Source organism: Lemur catta, chromosome 10 (assembly GCF_020740605.2).
Source record: "Lemur catta isolate mLemCat1 chromosome 10, mLemCat1.pri, whole genome shotgun sequence".
Taxonomy (NCBI): Eukaryota; Metazoa; Chordata; class Mammalia; order Primates; family Lemuridae; genus Lemur; species Lemur catta.
The window spans coordinates 28,667,958-28,691,366 of NC_059137.1; the positions used below are offsets into that span (position 1 = coordinate 28,667,958).

Below are 23,409 nucleotides of genomic sequence, written 5' to 3' on the forward strand. Positions count from 1 at the left end.
TTCTATCTCATACATGATTGACCACATATTTTGCTTTAAAATTAAGTCACAATTCAAGAAACAATGGTATATTTTTCTAATCAAGTGACCAAGCTGCTGAATCTTAAGGCCTCAATAAATATTGCATCTTATTATTTTCATTGAATAATAAAACCTTCTATTTTGATTATTCCTCATAAATAGCAATTTTGTTTCTCTGGTGGCTTCCATTTGCCAAACAGTCATGACAGATGGTTTAACATGGTGGCTAATGCTTTCAGGGGGTTCTAGCAGATGACTCCTCATTTCCAGTGCAGCAGCTCTTGGCAATCTTTCATGGAAAGTTCATCCATCAAGACTTCTCTATCGTGGCTGGCCAAGGAGTCCTGCTTTGGCTGCCAGAGCTTCATTCTGCTGAATATGATATTCCTGAAATCTCATGGATATTCTTTGTGTCATTTTTCAATATTTCTGTAAGCAATGTTCTGAACAGGTGGTCTCTTCAGGTTTTACTTCTCTTGTTGTGAAGTCTTTAACACAGTCCAAACAACAGGTTTCTGTAAGTTTATTGTAGGTCCCAAGAAATTCCTTACATTGTTTTATCTGATCAGATTCTGGTATTTGTGCAGCCATTTTCTTTTGGTACGTTTATTAGTCACCTTTTCTGATGCATGAGTTTCCTTTTTGTTCTGGAAAAGTTGTCCAACTTTTTTTTTTGTTATGTTTGCATTAATAATGAATGTTGAATTTTGGCAAATGCTTTGTCTACATCTATGAAGATATAACACAGGCTTTCTCAGTCTGTTAATATGGCCACCCAATTGCTCATGATGTGTTATCTTTTTAGTATATATTTTTATGTATTGTTGGATTCAATTTGCTAAAGTTTTGTTAAGAATCATTACATCTATTTTCAGGGATATCAGTTTGTAATGTCTGTTTCTGGTTTCGTTATAAGCATAACGCTGGTCTCAAAATGAGATTGAAAATGTGTTATCGATCCTCACTCATGAGGCTTTTGTTTTGTTACTTTTGCGTGTGAGCTCATATATGCTTGATCTTAGTGTATGGAAATCCTGAGAGCCTATATCTGGTATGACTTTCTTCAGAAGGAATCTATATTTGGTCTTGCCAGAACCCTGACACCACTACCCAATGTGCAGCCATTTTAGCCTTCTTTGAAAGTTCTTTACCTAACAAACATGAAATGCTTAGTTTCAGTCCTCCAACTTTGCAGCTAGTCTAAGGTGCAGTCTTCACATAGCAGCCCTAATACTGGAATTTGTACTCTGGGAAACCAAAAATTTAGGGGTGGTTATTAAATTTTTCCTTTGAGTCCAGCAATGTCTTAAAAAGTATATACACACATACAAGATCTAGTTATTTAGTACTGAGAGGGCCCTTTAGAATATCTTGATTCCATAGAGCCATAAAGTCAGTTCATCATTTGAATCATCCCCAACACAATTTCTAATGGTGAGAAAACTGAGATTAAAGATAATATGTAGTCTGCCCATAATTGTACAGCTAGGAATTGCCAGATATAGGAATGGAATCCGGACTTGTCTGCACCTAAGTCCATGCTATTATCATAAAACTACATTCCCATCTTCCACAGGGTATGTACAGTGGGTAATATAACACAGGGCATTATAAAATTCCTCATTCTTGTATATGTTTTCACATTAGCTTATTTGCAGGAAATCAATTGTTGATTTTATTAAGAAACCAGAGTACTTTATTGTCAGAGCACCCAATCTTTTGCTTTCATCTCTCTTTACTCCTTCTTTCACATGAACACCATTGAGATTTGTAGAAGTGAGAGTTTCTGCCTATTTTCCAGGACTCCATGACTCCTGTCTTCTGCCTGCAGTCATTTGTGTGGTCTGTCACATTTCAGCAATTAGAGAATCCAGATTTGGTTTCATCAAACCAATGCTGAAATCACAGCCAATGTTTCCTGTAATTGGAGCACATTAACATTAAATACATTAATTTGAAGGCTTGGATGAAGGATTTTTATCCAAACTTTTTTTTCTTCTTGTAACCATTTTGTGATTCAGACATTTTTTGAGCATGTTACATTATTGTATACTTTTTTTTTTAAGTAATAAAAATCTACACCTAATTTGACATGATTTCTTTGGCAGTTAATAAGTACACATTATACAGTTTAATGAATCTGCAAACTAAATAATGGTTGTAGTGGGTGTGAAAATAGGGATATTTAAATGCATAAGGAAATTGAGCACACATCCCAGTGGCCATGTAAATAGACTTCTGATTCTTTTATAAATTGCAAATACTTTCTTGTGCAGAAACACAATGAAAAATATAGTCCTGCATCCATACATAGAACTCATTATCATACCTCAGAATGCTCACTGCATGCCTATTATCCACTTAAAAGCTCCATTAAAACACCCAGTCTGTTTCAGCAGCAGCTAAACAAGTCAAAAACCAAGCCTCATTTGTCACTATTTATCCCCAGAGATTAAAGACAGCTGTGTATTGATGAGATGTATTTAAAATTATATCTTCAGTTATTTTGATAAAAAAGCTTTCTAATGTGACCTTGTGTCATGTCAAATCAGAATTCAAAAGCTCATTATCAGTGTAAATTCTAGAATAGACAAACCCAAAAGAAATGTGCATGAAGAAAAATGGTTGTAGGTAACAGATATTTGGTGGATTGTACTGTTAATTCTCTATAAGAGACTTAGATTTTTGGTGTAATAATTTTTTTATTGTTACTTACAATCTATATGCAAACATGTTTAACATGTCCAATACTTTACAGGAAAGTAAAATAATTAATAAGATGGCATTTTGCTGAGAAACAGAAATTGAGTTTCAGCTTATGTTCCAATAAAGAAACCACTACACAGAGGCTGACGACATTCAGAATGTGCCACATTTACACCTAGAGTTTTTAAAAGCCATGATATTCTCTCCTCTTTTCACTGGGATCCATCTATCATTTATTTGGATACCATTGGCCATTGCTTTACAATTACTATGTTGATATTAAATGGGCAGATGGTATCAGTACATACAAATGCAAATCAGAATGTATTAGGTGATGCTTCTAAAGCAAATACAAAATTCATGACTAATAATATGGAAATCAAGTAATTATTTGTATGTAGTATGCCTGCCCTTTGGATGTATGCCATAAGATGACTGGTGGTGTCTATTTAGCTGAGCTTAGATCTAAACCCTGTGTGTGCATGTGTCCTTTCTCATGTTTAAACATAAAAAGTGTATTATTATCTTCATCCATTCCTCTAGTTTTATGCAAATATAATTATTAGGAATTCAATACACATTTTTCAGCAGTACAACATTTAGAGTGAGTGTTGAAATAATATTCCTAAAAATAAAGAGATGTATGTCATTATTTAACTATTTAAACATTTCTCCTTCTCTCTCTAAAAATCTGGAAGAAAGCTATCCTCTTGCTATTTCATTATTTCCGGATGCAGCAAATGTTGGTTACCTACTAACTATGGTTCTTATCCACTTTTCATTCTGTCCCTTCATTTAAAGAAGCCTGATTTTACTTAGTAGGCAGTATGCTAAGTTAATGAAATTAAGTATGATTAGTCCAAGCTAAACACTTCCCTATGTTAGTGGTTGGTGAAAAAGTGAGCATGTGACCTGTTTCTGGCTTATAAGGTGCTTAAATGGGTAGGGATTCTATGAAGGTATTTGCCTCCTGATTAAAGGGGAGAGACAAGGTGGCCCTTTCCTGCCTCAAAAGTGTTCTGTGGAGACCCCAATGCTAAAAGACATGTTGGGGACATAATATAATCAAGTCTCTTAGGTACCAGTGCAGTGAATAGATTGGAGGAGATTCATTAAGGCCTTTGAGGAAACTCTAAAGTGTTTGGCTTAAAGAATATTCATTAGGTGCTTACTCTTTCTTTTCAAAGAAAATCTGGAATTTCTTAATGTTGAGACTTTTAATTGGGATTTGACATTGTAATCTGATGATGTTGCTTCATGACTGGTCAATACACTACCGCGAGCAAACCTCATTCATTGGGACAAAGCAGAGTTAGTGATGACTCTAAATTATTAAATGTTGAATCTAAATTATTAAATGTTAACAAAAGAAAAAAATCTCACTTGTTTTACTTTCTAGGAAACTAGATGATCCTCCTGAACACGTTTTATGAAGCCAACATCACCCTGATACCAAAACCAGGAAAGTACACAACAAAAAAAGAAAATTACAGACCAATATCCCTTGTGAATATAGATGCAAACATTCTCAACAAAATCCTAGCAAACCAAATTTAGGTGCTTATCAAAAAAATAATCCATCACAACCCAAGTGGGCTTCATCCCAGAGATGCAGGGATGGTTCAACATACGCAAATCTATAAATGTAATTCACTACATAAATAGAAGCAAAAACAAAGACCATATGATCCTCTTAATAGATGCTGAAAAAGCATTAGACAAAATTCAGCATCCTTTTATGATAAGAATGCTTAGGAAAATAGTCATAGACAGGACTTACCTAAAAATGATACAAGCCGTATATGACAAACCTACAGCCACCATCATACTGAATGGGGAAAAATTTAAAGCATTCCCTCTTAGGACTGGAACCAGACAGGGTTTTCCTCTATCACCGTTTCTATTCAACATAGTGCTGGAAGTTCTAGTCAGAGCAATCAGACAAGAGAAGGAAATCAAGGGCATACAAATGGGGGCAGAAGAGGTCAAACTATCACTCTTTGCTGACAATATGATCTTATATCTAGAAAACCCCAAAGATTCTGCCATGAGATTACTGGAATTGATAAACAATTCAGCAAAGTCTCAGGTTACAAAATCAATGTACAGAAATCAGTAGCATTCCTACATGTCAACAACAATCAAACTGAGAACCAAATCAAAGACTCAATACCCTTCACAGTAGCAACAAAGAAGATAAAATACTTAAGAATATGAAAATGTAGTTTAAAAGGATGCTTTTGGGAAAGAAGTACAACGAATAAATAAAAACAATTGTAATTAGCCTATCATCCCAGGTATTTATATGCAAATGGTGCTTCTAAATTGGTTGACGTTGCTGGAAAGTCATTTCTTCTTTGAATTAGTTATAAAGTTTAAGTATTCTGTTCACAATGGTTTTACTCTACTAATTTGTCTAACAAACCATTTATTTCTTCATTATTAGCACGAAAGTAAACATCAACGCAATTAAGAAAATTTCCAAATTATTATAATCTATATAAGTGAATTTCATTTTATCAGGGTGAAGCAGATGTAAACCTAAAGGTCAGAAAGAGACACTGGCTATCATGTGAACCTTTCTAATGTCTGTCTGATCATCCAAGAACTAACAGAAGTGCTAGTACTAGCTAGAAGGTAATCTTGCTTTTAAGACTTCCTGTGACGCAAAGTCAAAGAACAGGGTCTACTTCTAAAGACTTTGTATCTCGTAGTTCCATCCAGGGCATGTGGTCAGAGAATGCTGTGACACGTTAGCTCAGAAGAATGAGTACTGGGGAACGCAGGTTTCTGAGCTGGGTAGCAATGTTACGAAACTATTGAGTGAGTGGGAGCTGCTAAGCAGAATCAGCTCCTGTGACAGATGCTCTCAGTTTAAGGGAGTAAATGCAAAACTACAAGAAAAATAACTTCAACACAGAAGCCTAGAGGCCCTTGAGGATAGATGATGCCAGAAAAATGTGAGATTATTATGCCCACCAGAGTATATTAATACTATAAATATAGATGATTTACTGAGAAAAAAGATCCTTGAAAATGTACTAAATGTATGATGCTGAATATCAAGTTAAATAGCAAAAACACAAGGTGCCAACAAATCATTGATTCCCTGCTTTTCTTGCTTCCCCAGGGTACCAAACACGCCTGTATGTCTCCTAGGCACCTCACATTCAACTGGACACAAAACTGAATTTGTTATTTATTTTCTCATGCTTCCATCTCATTTTAGATTCTCCATCTTCATTAAACTTATTGATAGTCATCCAGGAACTCAAGAGCTTAATGATTAAGTTCATTCTTTCATTCAATAAGTATTTATTAAACAGCCTTGCAGTGTCAGGCACTGCTCTAGGCACATTACATTAGTGAACAGAATAGACAAACATTCCTGCCCTACTGGAACTTACATTATGGTGTAGGTAGGTGGTATAGACAGTAAACAACAAATATAACACATGAGTAAATTATATTATGTGCTACAAATTTCTATGGAAAACAAGTAAATCAAGTAAGGGGAGGGTCAGGATTGCGGTGGGGGATGCTGGGAAGGAAAGGCTGCAATTTTAAATTGGGAGTTCAGGCCAGGCTGAAATTGAGCAAAATGTAATTCCACTTCCTGCCTGTTTTCCTTACCTGTTGCCAGCTGAGTTAGATTCTATCTATCCTTCAAATTCCAGTGAAAGTGTCATCTCTTCTGTAATTCCTGCCCTGATTCCCTCAATATTACTTAAACTCTCTGTCCTTTCCATTGCCAAAATAGCTGATTGTGTTGTTGTTCATCCTGTTTCCCCTCTGAGTTGTGGGCAAGTGCCATGCATGTGGATGCGCGTGTGCAGCCTGACAGTTTCTCACCCCAAGTGCATGCATCTCTGCTTCTCTGCCTGAGGACTTTCCCCGGTGCAGGGAAGCCCCTATATGCTGCAGATGTAACACCCCCCAGAGATGACCCTCAAACAATGAGAGACGGGAGTGGGTAAATTAATACTCCAGCATCTCCATGCCCCATTGGAGCAATTTTGAAGTGGATTCCACATATTCCTCAGAGGCTCTTAGCAGGCTCTTAAGCGTCAGGTGCCCATAGAAGTTTTTATTTATTAATGCACTGTTTATTGGTGTTTTGCCCTTCCCTGTCTCCCTCTCTGCACTATTTGCTTGTGCTTTCTGCTCTCACTTTGCAAATAACCTATCCACATTCAAATCTAAATTCAGGTATTTTAGCTTTTCATTTCTGAGCTCCTTATGGTCTTATTGGATTTTTCTTAATATTTTATCATTTATGGGCATTTACCTTTTCTACTAACTTGTGAGTTCCTTAATTTACATTGTAAAATTCTATGTATTACTAAACATAGCTTTTGACCCTTAATCAAAAATATTAAGATATCTATATTTGGTGAAAGCAATCTGGGGTTAGTTAACCAACTATATCGGTTCAAATCTTGCCTCTGTCATTTAATAACCATATTCACGGGCACTATTTGGTGCTTCTGATTTCTCATTAGTAAACTGAAGATAAAATACCTACCCTGTGAGACTTTTCTGAAGATAAAATTTAAAAAATGCACGTGAAGGTCTTAAAGTGGTGCCTAGGCATGTACTAACCATTTCAATCAATGTAAATCCTTTCATGACTCTCTGCCTTTGTCTCTCCTAGTAAATTCAATTATTGAAAATAAAGGAACTGGAACAGCAATAGCAGTATTTCAAGTCTAATTGAAATATTAACATGCTAGAGCAGAGGCATTTTATCTGAATAAGAAGTATAACCATAAACTGATACATGTTTCTGTCTTTCCCTTCTATTATTTTTAATTCAATAAAGAATGGAATTTTGAATTTGGCATTCTATATGGCAAGCTTCCATTTATCTCTTTAAAGTGTCTGATATATGTTGTAGACATGCACTGCCAATAAAATCACTGTGGCCAACTATTAATAGTTACCCAGGGCAGCTGTGTACAAAAGAAATATTACATTATTTGTAGCGTATGTTTGCCAACCAAAGAAAATGTATTAATCATTACATACTAATTTTTCCCCTATTCTATATTTTAAAATAGTGGTTTGAGGACAGGAACACAATTATTCTATGTGTGGTGCCTTGAAAATTATAGTAAAAAGTTACTTAACTCACTAATAACTACACATTGTGAAATGCCTTCAAAATATCAATTTACTAACTATAACTGAATATGCAAAATTCAATGTCAGATGTTTAAAAAATACCAAGAAGAGTAAATGTGGGGAAGAGATTTAGAACTAACTGTACATAAACCTATAGGATGGTGTTAAATCATTATTATAAGAGAAACGTGAACTTATTGCAATTTAGGTTTAAAAGAGGAACAGTAAGATTAATTCTAGGAATCAGGAGATTATCATGAGGAGATAATATCTGAGATGGGTGGGTCTGGAAGTTTTTAGTATGCAGAAATAAACAGAGATTATTTCTGAAATGAAGGGTAGCCTGGTCATGGAAATAAACTAACATTTAAAGAATAATATTAAAAAAATAGATTCCAGTCTTCTAGTTTGGCTAAAAAGTGAAGTATATTTATAAGTTTTAGATAAGTGGGAAGAGGTCATAGGCAAAGGATCTTGAAGGTCAGAGAGAGAGAGAAGGAGAGAGAGAGACATTTATTTTGCATCAAATAGGAATGCTTTCAGCAGCAAGTTACTGAAAACTCTCCTTTAACTTCATCTCACACAAGCAGAAGGGTATACTGCTTTTGCATGCAGAGTACCCACAGGTCTGGTCAATTCAGTAGCTCAATGATATAATCAAAGAACCAAGTTTTTTTCATTTTTCTGTTTGTTAAACCTAGGATGTCAGCTTTGTCCTCTGCTAGTCCAACTCCTGATCACAAATTGACTACTGAGGTTCCAGGCATCGAATGCAGACAAAACATCAATCTGCATAAAATAAGAGCTATATGTATGTATAGAAACCATTTTCATAAATCTCCTTCCCCGAAGCGGACTGCCTCTCACATTTCACAGGCTATAATTAGATCACTTGCTCCTTCTTAAATCAGTTACTGACAAAAGGAATGGGATGTCCATGTTGGCTAAGACAATTCCATTTTTTTCACTAAATCATGTTGAGGAAGAGTGAATGCCAGAAAAAAAGTCATTTTTTTCTTTCAGAAAGAAGAGAGGCATGATTTTTGAGTAGGCAGTCAACAGTCCCTATGGAAGTTAAAATAACCATCCATCTTGTTTTTCCTGGACAATTCTAGTTCATATCTGTTGTATAAATATAATTAATAATAATGCCTCTTATACTCTCAAAAATGTCCCCATTTGGACAATAAATTTTATGGCCACTGCACCTAAAATAGGAAATGATAGACATTTAAGGATTGAGTATAAGAGTTATGATTTAGAGTAATTAATTAGTTCATAATGTGGTCAAAATATCTAAAAGTGGAGACCAGGAGAAGAGCTAGAAGATGATAAGACAATTTCAAGCAAAAAGAGTCTAAACTAGTGTGTGGCAGTAGGAATGGAAAGAAACAGGCAACGAGTCCTTGCAGAAGTAATAATTAAAAACTTGGCAGATGTTGATGTAAGACATAGCAATAAGAGAGAGGAATAAAAGGTGAAAGGAGGCTTAAATATTTTAATTTGCATGACTGAGAGCATCACACTGCATTAATGGAAACAGTAACGTCAGAAAGACAAAGCGAGATGTTTCAAGGAGGAAGGACTGATAAACTGTGCCAAATGCTACTTGATGGAATGAGCTAGAAGATTAAGAAATGATCATTGGATTGGCAACATGGAAGTCAATTGATGAACTTGACCTACAAATAGGATAAATGAAAAAGGTGCTATGAAGGGTGTTTTTGTGAGGATTAATGGAAAGTAAGTAATACTATTTAGTAAGGTAGTCAGTTAATGTTTAAAATTTCTCTCAGAGAAGGCAGTAATTGAGGATGTGAAGCATTTAGCCACATAAAGAGCAAGGAGAAAATCATTCCAGGGAAGAGGAAAGGCCTGTAGCAGGATGGAGCTTGATGGTTTCACGAATGGAAGACCTATGTGGCATAAACATAGTGAGGAAGGCAGGGAATTTGTGAACAAGATTATGGTGCTCCTTGTGGGCCATTAAACAATTTATGTTCATTGTAAATGAAATGGAATTACATAGAAGGATTTTTTTTTTTTTTTTTTTTTTTTTTGAGACAGAGTCTCACTTTGTCGCCCGGGCTAGAGTGAGTGCCGTGGCATCAGCCTAGCTCACAGCAACCTCAAACTCCTGGGCTTAAGCGATCCTACTGCCTCAGCCTCCCGAGTAGCTGGGACTACAGGCATGTGCCACCATGCCCGGCTAATTTTTTCTATATATATTTTTAGTTGTCCAGATAATTTATTTGTATTTTTAGTAGAGACGGGGTCTCGCTCAGGCTGGTCTCGAACTCCTGACCTCGAGCGATCCACCCGCCTCGGCCTCCCAGAGTGCTAGGGTTACAGGCGTGAGCCACCGCGCCCGGCCCATAGAAGGATTTTTAAGCAGAGGAGTCTCATCATCTGATTTTTTTCTTTTTCTTTTTAACATAAAGTTACTGGCTAATGTGTGATGAATACATGAGACTACAGGGGAAATAAGAAAATATAGTGGCCCAGTAGGAAAATTATTGCAGTTATCCAGGGTGGGAGATGATGTTGGCCAAATACAGGCGGTAGGAGGAAAGAAGAAGAGGAAGGGATAAATTTGAAAGGTATAGTTGATAGTATTTGTTGTTGATAGACTGTAAAAGATGAACAAGAAGGAGACATTAACAGTGATGTTTAGATGTATGGCTTGAGCACTTGGGTGGGTCGTGACACCATTTGCTGAATTAGCGAAGGTGGAGGGAAGAATACATATTGAGGGGCAAATATAAATTCAGTTTTTTAATATAGCAAATAGATTTATTTTCATGGGGCCTAAGATGGGAAGAAAGGTTTGGGTATACACTGGGAAGCTGTTGGCACATACGTTATATTGAAAGTCATGGGAATAGATGAGTGCACTCAGTAAGTGCAGAGACAAAAGAAGCTGGTAGAATGGAGAAGATTAAGGATACCAAGAAGGAGTACATAGGGAGGAGAAAGGTTAGGATAAAGTGGTGTTGTAGACACAAAGAAAGATGAGTATTTCATGAGGGAATGGTGCACTGCTGAAAATCAAGTGAGAGCAGAAGACATGGGGGTCATCGAAGACTGTAACCAGAATAGTTTTAGAGAAACGGTGGAGGTGGAAGCTAAACAGCAATGAATGAGGAGTGAACAGCTAAGAGTAGAAGTGTGGACAGTGTGAGTTGACAACTCTTGGAAGAAGTTTGGCCAGGAAAGGGAATAGAGAAATGGGGAAGAGTGAAAGAGGAGGTCAGAAAATATTGTTTAAAGAAGGATGGTGGTGGACAGTGTTCGCATGCTAGTGAGAATGATTCAGTATAGAAGAAGAATGATGCATGAGAGGGAGAATAATCAGGAAGCAAAGCCCTTGAAAAGGTGAATGGCAAATAAACATAGACTGCATGCAAAAGAATGACCTAGGTGTCGGGAAGGAGACACCTTCACTATTTCATCTGATGGGCAAAAAAAAAAAAAAAAATGGGTACAGAGTCAGGTTGGTTTGGTGTTAGGAAGAAGAGGGACTTCCTATACAATGGCTTCTGCTTTATTTGTGAGCTAAGAGGCAAGATCATCACAAGTGGTTGGGGGCAGGTACCAACACAAGAAAAAGTAAGTAGCCCAGTAGGGAACAGAAAAATAAGCCTCTTGGAGGAGTACAGTAAGATCACAGGGTATTAGTGAATATCTATTAAGGGTTGGTGATCATGGTGTTCATGAATTTATTTTTATTTTTTTATTTCAGCTCTTCATGGGGGTATAAAAGCTCAGATTATATACATTGTCCATTGGTGTTCATGAATTTAAAGTAACACTAATGACATCCATTTTCCCAGTTGTGATTTTTCTCAGTAATTTTTGTTATTATGTTGTGATTAGAAATTGAAATGATGTCCTAAATGTAAATATCAAAAAGGTGAAATTTATAATGTTTAAATGGGTAAAAGTTATCATTTTCCCTTCAACAGGTACTTAAGAGCACCTGCTATGTGTTAGGCACTAAAGATTCAAAGATAGAAATCATTGTTTCTGCAGTAAAACCCATAAAATAACAGTGCCACAGGTAATTACAGAATAACTACAGTCCACTCATATCAGCATAGAAGAGCATGCTGGTCTAGGCCATGTAAACATAGGTTTATGTTGCATACGTGAGGTCTTCTAGCTTGAAGAACTCATAACAACCCTATGACAAAAAAGCAAAAATCAGTATTATCTGATGCTTCATCAAACAGAGGATAATGCCAGCTAGTATTTCTGATGTTGTATTCCCTTTTCTACATATAAATGTTGTATATATTCATCTAAAATAATTGTCTAAATAGCCTGATACCTTGTATCCTACATTAAGTCAGAATCTCCAAAGGTAAACCATATGTATCTTGCAAATTTAAATACTAGTTCTGTTATATGTGTACATTCTGCCTCAATAATATGTGCCAGATACTGTGCTAAACAGTTAATACCCATTATCTCAATGAAGTATCATACACACATGAAAAGTAGATGTCATTACAAGCATTTATTTGAGATGAGAAAATTGAGTCTAAGAGAGGTAGATAATTTGCTGGGGACCACAGTTTGTAACTGATGAAATTAAACTAGGATTTAAATTTAATCTGTCTACCTTAGTATGTACTCTCAAGAGATGCCCCTCTAATCCTATTTTGATAAATATTTTTAGGAATTGTTTTAAATATTCAAATGTTAAACCTTTACTAAGATCCTACTACCACCATTGCCACACACCAACCCACACAGAGCATTCTTATACCTCTGACAATGTTGAGTTTTTGGACATTTCTGATAACAAAAAACTTTTTTTTGCCATGTCACTGCTGACTAAATTTCTACTTTGCTCTTTATCTTCATCAAAATGAACGTATGGTGTGCTCTCCCTTACAGTTTCTGAAGACAGACATTATGTTTTAATCCTCCATTTACCCCTATCTTTTGGTTCAGTGTCTGGTACAAAGTTAGAGCTCAAAAATGTCTGTGTATCTAAACTAAAGATTGGATATGATATCTTGAGGGGTTGTTTAGAAGACACTGCAGCAGGAGTTTGACTGGTCATGGCTCTTGGCTTAGATCATGATGATATCTGGAAGCTCTGACACAACGTCTTGGCAATGCCTGGTGGTTTGTGGAGAGGGACGCCATGGAAGACATCACCTCCCAGATGCTCTGAAGACCATGTGTGTTAAAGAAATAGTGACCTCAGTCAGTATGGGGTTTTCTTTGACTATTCAAGGTCAGGCCTTTCTTAGCAGCAATGACCAAGAAAAGTAAGGCTGTGACTCTTTTGTGCTTCTATACCGTGGTGGTCCCACCACTACTAATTACAGCTCTTATCCCAAGGTAGTGAAAGAGGGGTGGCGGGATGGAGGGGGGAGAAAGAGAGAGACCCTAGGTTCACATTCTTAATCTATAGCTTACTACCTCTATAACCTTTTGGAAGTAACTTCTGTGACTCTCACTTTCCTGACAACGTATTTTCTGTCTAGAGTTGATATGAGATTTAAATGAGAAAATATTTACGTGCCTTGTAAACAAAGCCTGGGGGGTCTGCCAATTATGCAAAAATATTGACTAACTGGTAGCTGTTGATATTGTGACATTTTTAGACTATGACTTCTTTCAAGCCAGGAGTTATTTATGTCTTGCCAACCTTTATATCCTTGATGACAAGGCTGAGCCCACTAAGAGTAATGAATCAAGCAAAAATTAATAAAAGTTATAGCATTTTTCTTTTTGTCTTTTATCTCCCAAAGACCACTGACCTTTAGGAATCTGAGGTCATGTATCAGTGGACATTTCTAATCATTTATTGAAATCACAGAGAAAATTCTACAAGAAGTATGGTTAAACAATTACAAGGTACACATTTATATTTTTAGTTATTAATCACAAACATTTAAATTGATTCTTTTTTCACTCAACCACTTGTCTAAGTGACAATAAACATAATCATTCTCATTATAAACTAATTTAGGAAGATAACTTTCCAATTAATAAATATACACCAATGTAAAATGTATTGTTATGATAAAATAATTATAATAGCTGTTGACAACTTTGGAAAGAAAACAAAGAATTTTGTTAGTGGCAAGACCTAATGAAAAATCTGATGGGCTAAACTAGAAAAACTGACAAGCACAATTCCCCTCACAAGAACTATTTGTTACTGATGATGAAATTGAAAAATAACCAGAACAAAAGTTGTGAGATTCATAGTGAAAGCCCTCAGGGTAAAATTAATTTCTTTATAACACAGTTTAAAGGCAAACACAAGGAAATTGCTTGTGCCAGATGGGGTAGGAAAGGCATTGTGAATGAAAATTAGTATCTCTTTTCTGCTTACAAATATTTGAATTAAGATGATGCCAGCGTGTCTGTTTAATGGAAAAACAGTATTGATGGTTGCACAACTTTTAAAGATTTTCTCATTCTTCTTAAATGGACTTTGTCAACACAACAAAGTACTTTAAGCACTATATTAAGCCTGACACTTACTATCACAGTGCATTTTATTCTCCTGGAATTATTGTTTCAGCCAAAACAGGAAGAATATAATGGATAGAGCACTGGACTTAGAGAAGCACTATGTAGTTCTTTTTCAGATTCTACCACTGGGTGGAAGGAGGCTAGGCAAGTCACCAAGCCTCTAAGGGACAGTTTCTTCATAAGCAAATGAGAATAGGAATATCTGCCCTTCCATCAGCTAAGTTCTATGAGGATTAAATGAGAGAATGAAGGTAAACATTTCTTATAAACCATAAAGCATATATGCATACAAACTGACTTTGTGGTCTATTTTTCTGGAAATGGTCTTGAAATGATTTCCAATTTTGTCCCTTATTTTATCTGAACTGATGGTTCACAGCTGCTGGCTGCGTTCTTCTTGTAATCTCAGGCATTTTCATGCATAACATTTCAAATCTAATCATTGAGGATGCAGCTGATGGTGATCTCTCTCTGCTCTAAGCACCTATAATAGTTATTTAGCACTTACCCTATGGCACCATTTATCTTCATATGTCCTCTCCACTTGGCTGTAACATAAACTCTTGAGTATTAACACTAACACTACTACTATTAATAGCTAATATTTATTGTGTACCCTATTCCAGGCACTGTGTTAAGCATTTTAAATGGACTATTAAATTTCATAAGAAGCAGAAAATGCATCATAGTTTTCAGTGGGGTCACATCATACATCTGTTATATAATATGTATTAACATTTCATACTCAGTAGCTCCCACTATCCACATATCCAAAAAAAGAGAGACTAAAAAGATACAGAAGTGTAAATTTATTTAATGTAAATATTTATTCTACCATTTCATTCAATGAGGTTATGCCTCAGGGTAAGAGTGAGATAGCAGAGATGAATCTGCTCTTTTCCCCAGATGAAGTTGCTTCCCATGTATCACTCATTGTGTGGGCATGTAGCTGTAGAAAGTGTGTTTATAATGTCTAAAGACAGATGTTTGGGTACAATATGGACTGTGGATGCATGCTGTATCTGTCACTAAACCAAAGAAACAGTCATAGTGCTAGAGGACAAACTGGTTTTATTAAACTTAAGAGTGGCTGTGCACTCTCCAATGTGGTTAACTCCCAAGAAATTTTCAAGACTAGTTTCACTATGTAGTTTTTGCCATACATGTTGAGTTATCAATGAAGAAAAAAGTAATGGCATCAGCTCAAGGTGAGAAGGGGAAACAGGCTTTGAAAGTTTGAGCAGAGAGGGGAATGTATTAAATGGTTAGTAGTATGTAGAGTAGGAGGGTAAATGAATTAGGAAAATGTAGATTTGTCCAGGAATGGTAAAAATCTGCTATGTGCTTGGGGCTTTTATATTTAAAGTGTGGCAAACTAGCACAATTGCTTTTTTTTTTTCCTCCCAATGCAATCCATTTAGCTGCTTAAGTTCGTAGGTAGAGGGTATAATTAATAGGGGAAAGGGTTTTACCTTATAGATTGTTTCAGAGGAAAGGGGGAGAAAGTGGGTGAGGGTACATGCAAAGGGGTTATTTTAATGCTGTGCTATGGAATGAAATCTAAGCTGAGTGAGAAGAAAGAGAGGGACATGGCTTGGAGAGTGGACACTGAAAAAATGGTAGGGATCAATGTATTGAAAGTCCTGATGTAGTCAAATAATTTTGGAGTAGGAATACAAGACAGAATTCACTAAAAAGTCCAAAAACGTTGGTCCTCGAGTGGGATGCTAGAAATAAAAAATTTGGAGCTGGTGCTATTAATCAGTAATGACAAACTTTAGGGTGTGACCAAGGGAATGGGTGATTGAGGATGTGTAAATAAGACACGTCTATTTCTTATGATTGTGATGACAATTATTAGTCATAGTAATTATTATGATTATGACTTTATTGCCCTAGCCCTTCTATCCAGAGATAAACTTTGCTAAGTCATAAAATTTTTTTACTAACTGTCTATTTGGAATCTGGAGCAAAGGTTTCAAATCAATCAAACTAACTGGACTGCAAACTAACACTTTTTACTAGTGGTGTCCACCACTACTTCTAATAGCTCTTTGCCCACTGGCATAGAAAACAGATTATAACCAAACTCTGCAGGCCTGATCCCTTTGTTATCCTTGGGCAACACTAAAGGCTGACATTCAGTCAGTATGTACAGGTATGACCACACAGATTGTTAAAGTAAACAATTCCATATATTTTGATAAATAACTGCTATCTCAAGGTTCCTCCATGCCCACTGGCTTAGCTAACCGAGCCCTTCCTGTGCAACCACTCTGAATCTCCCCAAGCTACAAGCAAGGGTTAAAATCTAGCCCAAAAAGAATTTCTGAGACCCAATTCCAACATTCTTGTTTGTGTGCTTTCCAGTCTGATTGGCAGGATCAACTCCACCGACATCCAGATTAGAAGATCCACATCCTATCTACCTCCTCATTATTCACCTCCCTATAACACTGTACTTCTTTTGACATTCTCAGTTTTGCCTTATCAAAATAAAAGGCCTTCCCTTTACCACACAGTTCTCACTAGCCTACATTGTGCCTTGTCTCTATAGCCAAGATTTTTGAAAATGAATCTTTTCTCACTGAAGAACTGGCTTTCCTACCTGCCAATTCCACTTCAATCCACTGAAATCTACCCTCTGCTTCTGTCACCCAATTGAAACTGTCCTCATAATGGTTACCAATAAGACCTTACTTGACAAATTCAACATTTACTTTCAGTCCTTACTTTATTTGAAATTTTAGCAGCAAGTAACACTGTTGACTACTTCCTCTTTCACATAACTCTGTCCTCCTTTGTTTTGGGGTCTTTAGTCTTACCAGTTGATCTTCATATACCTGAGCCAATACTACTTGGTCTCCTCTAGTTTTGTCTATGACCTAACTGTTGGCATTCTCCATTATTCTGTCTTTGTCTTTCTGCTCTTCTCATACTATGTATTGACTCTGTATGGCTTAATCTAAATTTTTGTCCACTAAATACCTCCCAGGTGCTATAACTTTCAAATATGTATCTTCCCTCTTTTTTGTTCTACTTCACAGCAATTCTTTACCTTCTGCCTTCTATTTATATTTTTTAATATATTTTTTAAAAATTTCAACTGTCTCTTGAGTATCTACTATTACACCTTCCACTGCCACCTTAATTTATATTTATGTAAGCTGAATGGTTTATTCTCTCTCATAAATTCGCATGCTCTACAGTTCTTTCTTCTCCTTCAGTAAAAGGCACCATTTTCTTCCCAACCTCCAAAACAAAAATCCTAGGACTCATGCTTTATTTCTATATCTTACTCGTTCCCCTCCAGCCCACAGTATTCACTCAATAACCAAGAATTATAGCTTTTATGTTCCAATGTCTCATATCTATACTATCTAGGATACTTATAGCTCATCTCCTTGTCTTCTGTAAGCTACTTCACCATGCCCTATCCCATTTCATAATCTACATTATTTCCAGGTGACTTGCTGACAGGAAAATTATGCTATGGTTTCCAATAGATTTCAGGATGGAGGCCCTTTGCAGTCTGGCCTTTGCTGACCTCTCCATCATTGTCACCACATTCCCTCTCCCAACTGCTTTACCACACATCCAGGAGTTCCTGAGTCATACTTGAAGTTTCCTTGTAAATCCGTAATTTATCCTACTTTTGTCCAGCCTCTCTCATGGAACTACACTTAACCACTTCAGTCTTCAATGAATGCTTAATAGCGCTAATTCCCTGCACAACACTTTTGGAACTTAATCATCTTTTGTCATTTTTCATTTTAAAAAGTGACATATAATTTTCTAGTCTCTTAAAATTGATTATAAGGACCCTGAGAACACTGATTACCTATTACAGTGAAGTTTTTATTCCCCACAGCACCCAATGTGGTTTTAGAAGGTACTTAAAAGTATTTGTTGAAAAAAATGCAAAAATAATTGAATAAATGAAAACTCTGTCTTTGAAACAAACCTCTACTTTAGGATTTTTTTTTAGTGATTGTTTTCTTCTGGTGACTGAGTTTAAAAATCTGAATTTTATCTCAGCAGAAGAGCATTTTAAAAGTCTTATGTGATTCTATGATTTTTCACCACAAATAGCACTGAGATTAAGTCCTTTCATAATATTTGAAGAACTAGAAAGCAGGAGAGTTGGAGGCCCATATTCACTTCAATGGTTTGTTACTTCTGGGGTATTATTTCATCACTGTCAGAGAATATGACTAAATTAATTCATCCATAAAATATGCCTTAATATTAACAATAAACTAGACATGTGGGACGTGCTAGGGATTACAAGAGTGAGCAAAAACAGATACAGTCCATCCTCCAATAAAATGTACAATCTTGTGGGGAAGACAAATTTAATATTTAAATAAATCACGCAAATAAATATAAATTATATGTATTTTAAGCACTATGATGGAAAGGAATATGGTGCTATAAACACTTATGAAAGAGAGATGAGACCTAGTCATGATGGTTGTAGAGGAAATGGTGCTTGAAGAGAGACCCAAGTAGTGTCTTTGAATCTCAGTTTCTTCATCTCTAGAGTGCAAATAAAACCTTCCTTTAATCCTATACAGCAGTGCTATAAAGTTTGGAAAACATAATACAGTCATGTGCTGCATAAGGATGTTTCCATCAGCAATGGACCTCATATATGGCAGTGGTCCTACAGGATTATGATACCATATTTTTACTACATATTTTCTATCTTTAAGTATGTTTAGATACACAAATACCATTGCGTTACAATTTCCTACAGTATTCAGTACAGTGACTTGTTATATAGGTTTGTAGTCTAGGAGCAATAGACTATACTATAGAGCCTAGGTGTGTAGTGGACAAACCTGGATGGCGGAGCCTAAGTCCACTCTGTGATGTTTGCACGATGACAAAATTGCTGAATGATGCATTTCTCAGAACATATCCCCACCATAATACTCAACAAGGCATGACTGCATGTATGAAAGGGCATGAAAACTATATAGTATTATTTCCATTGGGTTTATGTCCCCTCTATATGTCACATTTTCTTCTCTTTCAACTAAGAGTAGTGTTTTATTATAATTAAAAGTCACAAAGTCTCAAAGTCTTTGATCATTGAATAAAATACTTTTATTTTTCTTTTCTGAAATAAAATAAATATACTGCCTTTGTCTTTCAATTCTTTAGTTATTTGCCTTACACTTCAAAACCTTTCTAGAGATGGGTTCTGGATCATTATTGAATAGATTTTAGTTGGGCGAATCAATAGATTCAATAAGCTTTGATACATACTATTTTACATGGCAGCTCAGGGCTCCAAAGGTTCATGCCCCAGAGAGAGACAAAGCTGGGAAGAAAGAAAACCACTTTTTATGACCTAGCCTTGGAAGTCACACAGCATTATATTCATCAGAATTTGATCATGTATTTTAATATTGGTAAATACTACATAAGTGAAATTCTTAGTGTAATTTTTCCTTTCACATGATTATATTTAGAATTCTTCCCAATAGAAGAAATTGCCTTATTTTCTCAATTCTAAATAGGGGCATATTGGAATAAATATGACATCTTCCCATTAATTTGTTACATGCAGTGCCTTATAAAGGATAACAGACTTAATTTTATGTAATATTACATTTTACAATTTGTCTTGACTGAAAAGAATACATAAAATTTTGATGCTTTAGCTAATCACACCAATAGATTCAGCTCTAAATTATGTCTCACCACTAAATTGGTACTAATTGACCAACACTAACGTGAACATATGGGAAGTAACATTCATAGGGTGTCTGGCAGGTGGGAGGAAGGAGAGGATGGGTAGATCCACACCTAACGGATGCAGTGCACGCTGTCTGCAGGATGGGCGTGCTTGTAGCTCTGACTCCGGTGGTACAAAGGCAATTTATGTAACCAAAGCATTTGTACCCTCATAATACTCTGAAATGATAATAAAAAAGAATTGTAGAATAGAAACTCCAATTTTTAACTTGAAATAATGTTTACATCTCTTGGCCTCTCTTACATCTTAGGTCTGGCCATGTGACTAAGTGTGTGCAACTTCAGGGAAATTTGACCAATGGAAGAAGGCATGCTTATCCCTTGCTCCTAAAGAGTGGTGAAAATATAGCCTTGGTGGATGAGCACATGAACAGCCATCTTGGTTTGTACGGAACCATGTAAAGGTGAACAGGGCAACATGACAGAGTGAGCCAGGGCCCCTGACAGTTGCGGGACTACCATGCTAGAAGTGTCTTGGTTGCTTGGGCTTTTATGTGGGAGTGAATTAAACATCTGCTTTGCTTAAGCAACTGTTAGTTTGGCTTTTTGTGTTATCTTCAGCAAAACCTAATCCTAACTGATAAAGATGTTCTTTGTGTTTTTACACATGTGGTTCTTTCTTTTTCTCTTCCCTGCTTAGTTGGTTTGTCTCTTCTGTCATCATCTTCACCCTATTTTACTCATCTCTATCTTCTTTTGCCTCTGTTTCTTCCTCTCCCTTCCCTTAAATATAAAAAATAGTAATAGACCTATTTTTTTGGTTGAATCATCCCAAAGCAATGAGAGTTAAAATATACAGACTTTATGTTTCTTGTTCTTACTTTTTAAAGCCAGGAAATATAATAGTTTATATTTAGTTTTCTTAAGAACAAACATAAAAACACCTCATCCCATGATTTCTTTTTCTTGGCTATGATACTCCACTGAAGGTTTTTACCCTCCAGTGAGTCCGAGTTTCATGATTGACCACTGTTTCCCCATCCTGGTTAAGGTCACACAAAGATTACATTTATGCCTTTAAAAGTTTCAACAAATCAATGTTTTCTTAAGTTTATGATTTAAAATTCTCTGCCTCAAGGGTCTGTTCTAGAGTGGAGAACTCTTAAATGTGACTCATGGCTTAGAAGTAGAAAGCCTATTAAAAACAAACATAAAACTCTCCACAGCTGGGAGTTACCCTTTCATTTTTAGAAATTCATTCTTGTTTCTATAAACGTAATAGAGACTTAACCTCTGATCACTGGTCATATCTCATAGGTTTTCACTAAAAAGAAGCTGGCAGAAAATACATTCCTTATAATTTTAGCTACATTAAATTGTCATTTTAAGGTATTCAAAATGCTATAAACAGAATGTAATAAACCAGAGTACTTAACATCCACCCCCACTGAACACTTAGCCATTATCCTAGAACTAGCTCAGATTCATGTTTTGCATCTTTATTAAAAAACATCTTTAACCACACAGTCAGGTAATGTACTAAACATTGTTGTACAGGGACCTCTTTATAGAACAGTATTTTATGCTATCTCTCAATTTTCTAAAAATTGTACTATTCTTTATTTCCTCAGTAATTAATTTCATGTAAATTCTTGTTTAGCATTTTTTGAAGATGTGAATGAAACTCTTGATCTTTTGGGAAAAGATTAAAAACACTTTGTGCTGCATCCTTCTGAGCTTGCTGTAAAATGGTTATGGATTTTAGTTTATAATGACTGGCTATAATTGAGAAATCTGTTTAATTGGATAAAAATATGACTTCATTTATAAAACAACTCTAGATTCTTCCTTCTTATATGTATTACTAATATATATATATATAATACAGAGTTTAAACATATAACTAAAAAAAACCCCAACTGTATGCTGTTCTGAAAGCTAAATAAAGTATAATACACTATACAATACAGGGTAGGCTCTTTGAAGGCTTATCCTTATCTCCAGTGTCTACATGATGCCTAGGATATTTGGACATGTCAGATACCTCTACCTCAAATATTTGCTGTAGGAAAAGCATAGGTGAACATAATTAGGAAATATTAAAAACCCTATATAAATTTATTTTCTTTGGGCTTCCTTTATAATATTATTGTGCCTCCTTTTCCCTAACTTCTGACTCCATGGATTTTGTTTATTTATTCCAAAGACAATGGTGGCAGTAATGGGAAAATTAGAATTATGGGTTCATGGTATTTTCCCTGCTTAAATGAGTGAGAAACAAAATGCAAAAAGATGAAAATAAAAAACATAACAAAACAACAAAAAAAAACTAATAACTCCCTTATGAGATAAAGTTGTTATAAGATTGCAATTTAGTTATTAGGCAAATCCTCCACTGAATAAACGAAATTAGCATAACTGACAGCTGAGTGATGTGGAATTTTTACCTACTGAAAGTAAGTAATGATAGGGCACATATTTCTTTATATTTTTCCTTTGGCTTGGTCCTAGGAGTGAAGGGGTAGAAAGAGGAATAGACACAGAGAAGTATGGGATTCTTTCCTCAATTTTCTTCTTCCCATGACCTTAAAAATTATGTATTTGCCATTGACTCTAGAATATGTACCTTTACTTCAGATCCGAGCCTGAGGCTTATTTATCCCACTGACTATTTGACATCTCTTAGATATCTTACAGGAATGTCAAAAACAGTATGCTCCAAATAAAACCTATCACTTTTTCTATTTTATTTCCACAATTCTCTCATTTTTACTAATCAGAATAACACAATCCATCCAGATGTTCATGCCAAAAATCTGAGACTCATTCTGAGATCTTCTACTCTCTTATATCAATTCTTTCCCAATGATATATCAATTCTGCCTTCAAAATACATCCAGAAGGCCGGGCGCGGTGGCTCACGCCTGTAATCCTAGCACTCTGGGAGGCCGAGGCGGGTGGATTGCTCAAGGTCAGGAGTTCGAGACCAGCCTGAGTGAGACCCTGTCTCTACTAAAAATAGAAAGAAATTATCTGGCCAACTAAAAATATATATAGAAAAAAAAAAAATTAGCCGGGCATGGTGGTGCATGCCTGTAGTCCCAGCTACTGGGGAGGCTGAGGCAGTAGGATCGCTTGAGCCCAGGAATTTGAGGTTGCTGTGAGCTATGCTGACACCACGGCACTCACTCTAGCCCGGGCAACAGAGTGAGACTCTGTCTCAAAAAAAAAAAAAAAAAAAAAAATCCAGAATCTGACCCCTCCCCCCCCACTACCTTTGCAGATACCACTTTAGTCCAAGCCATCATTCTCTATTACTTGGACGGCTGCAATAGTCTCCTATCTGTGCCT

The 23,409-nt window shown here is 36.0% G+C and overlaps 1 pseudogene; it reads right to left on the reverse strand.

The window, feature by feature from the left end:
- Positions 1 to 341: 341 nt before the first annotated feature.
- Positions 342 to 23,020, reverse strand: LOC123646713 (annotated as a pseudogene).
- Between the last annotated feature and the right edge of the window lie 389 nt (positions 23,021 to 23,409).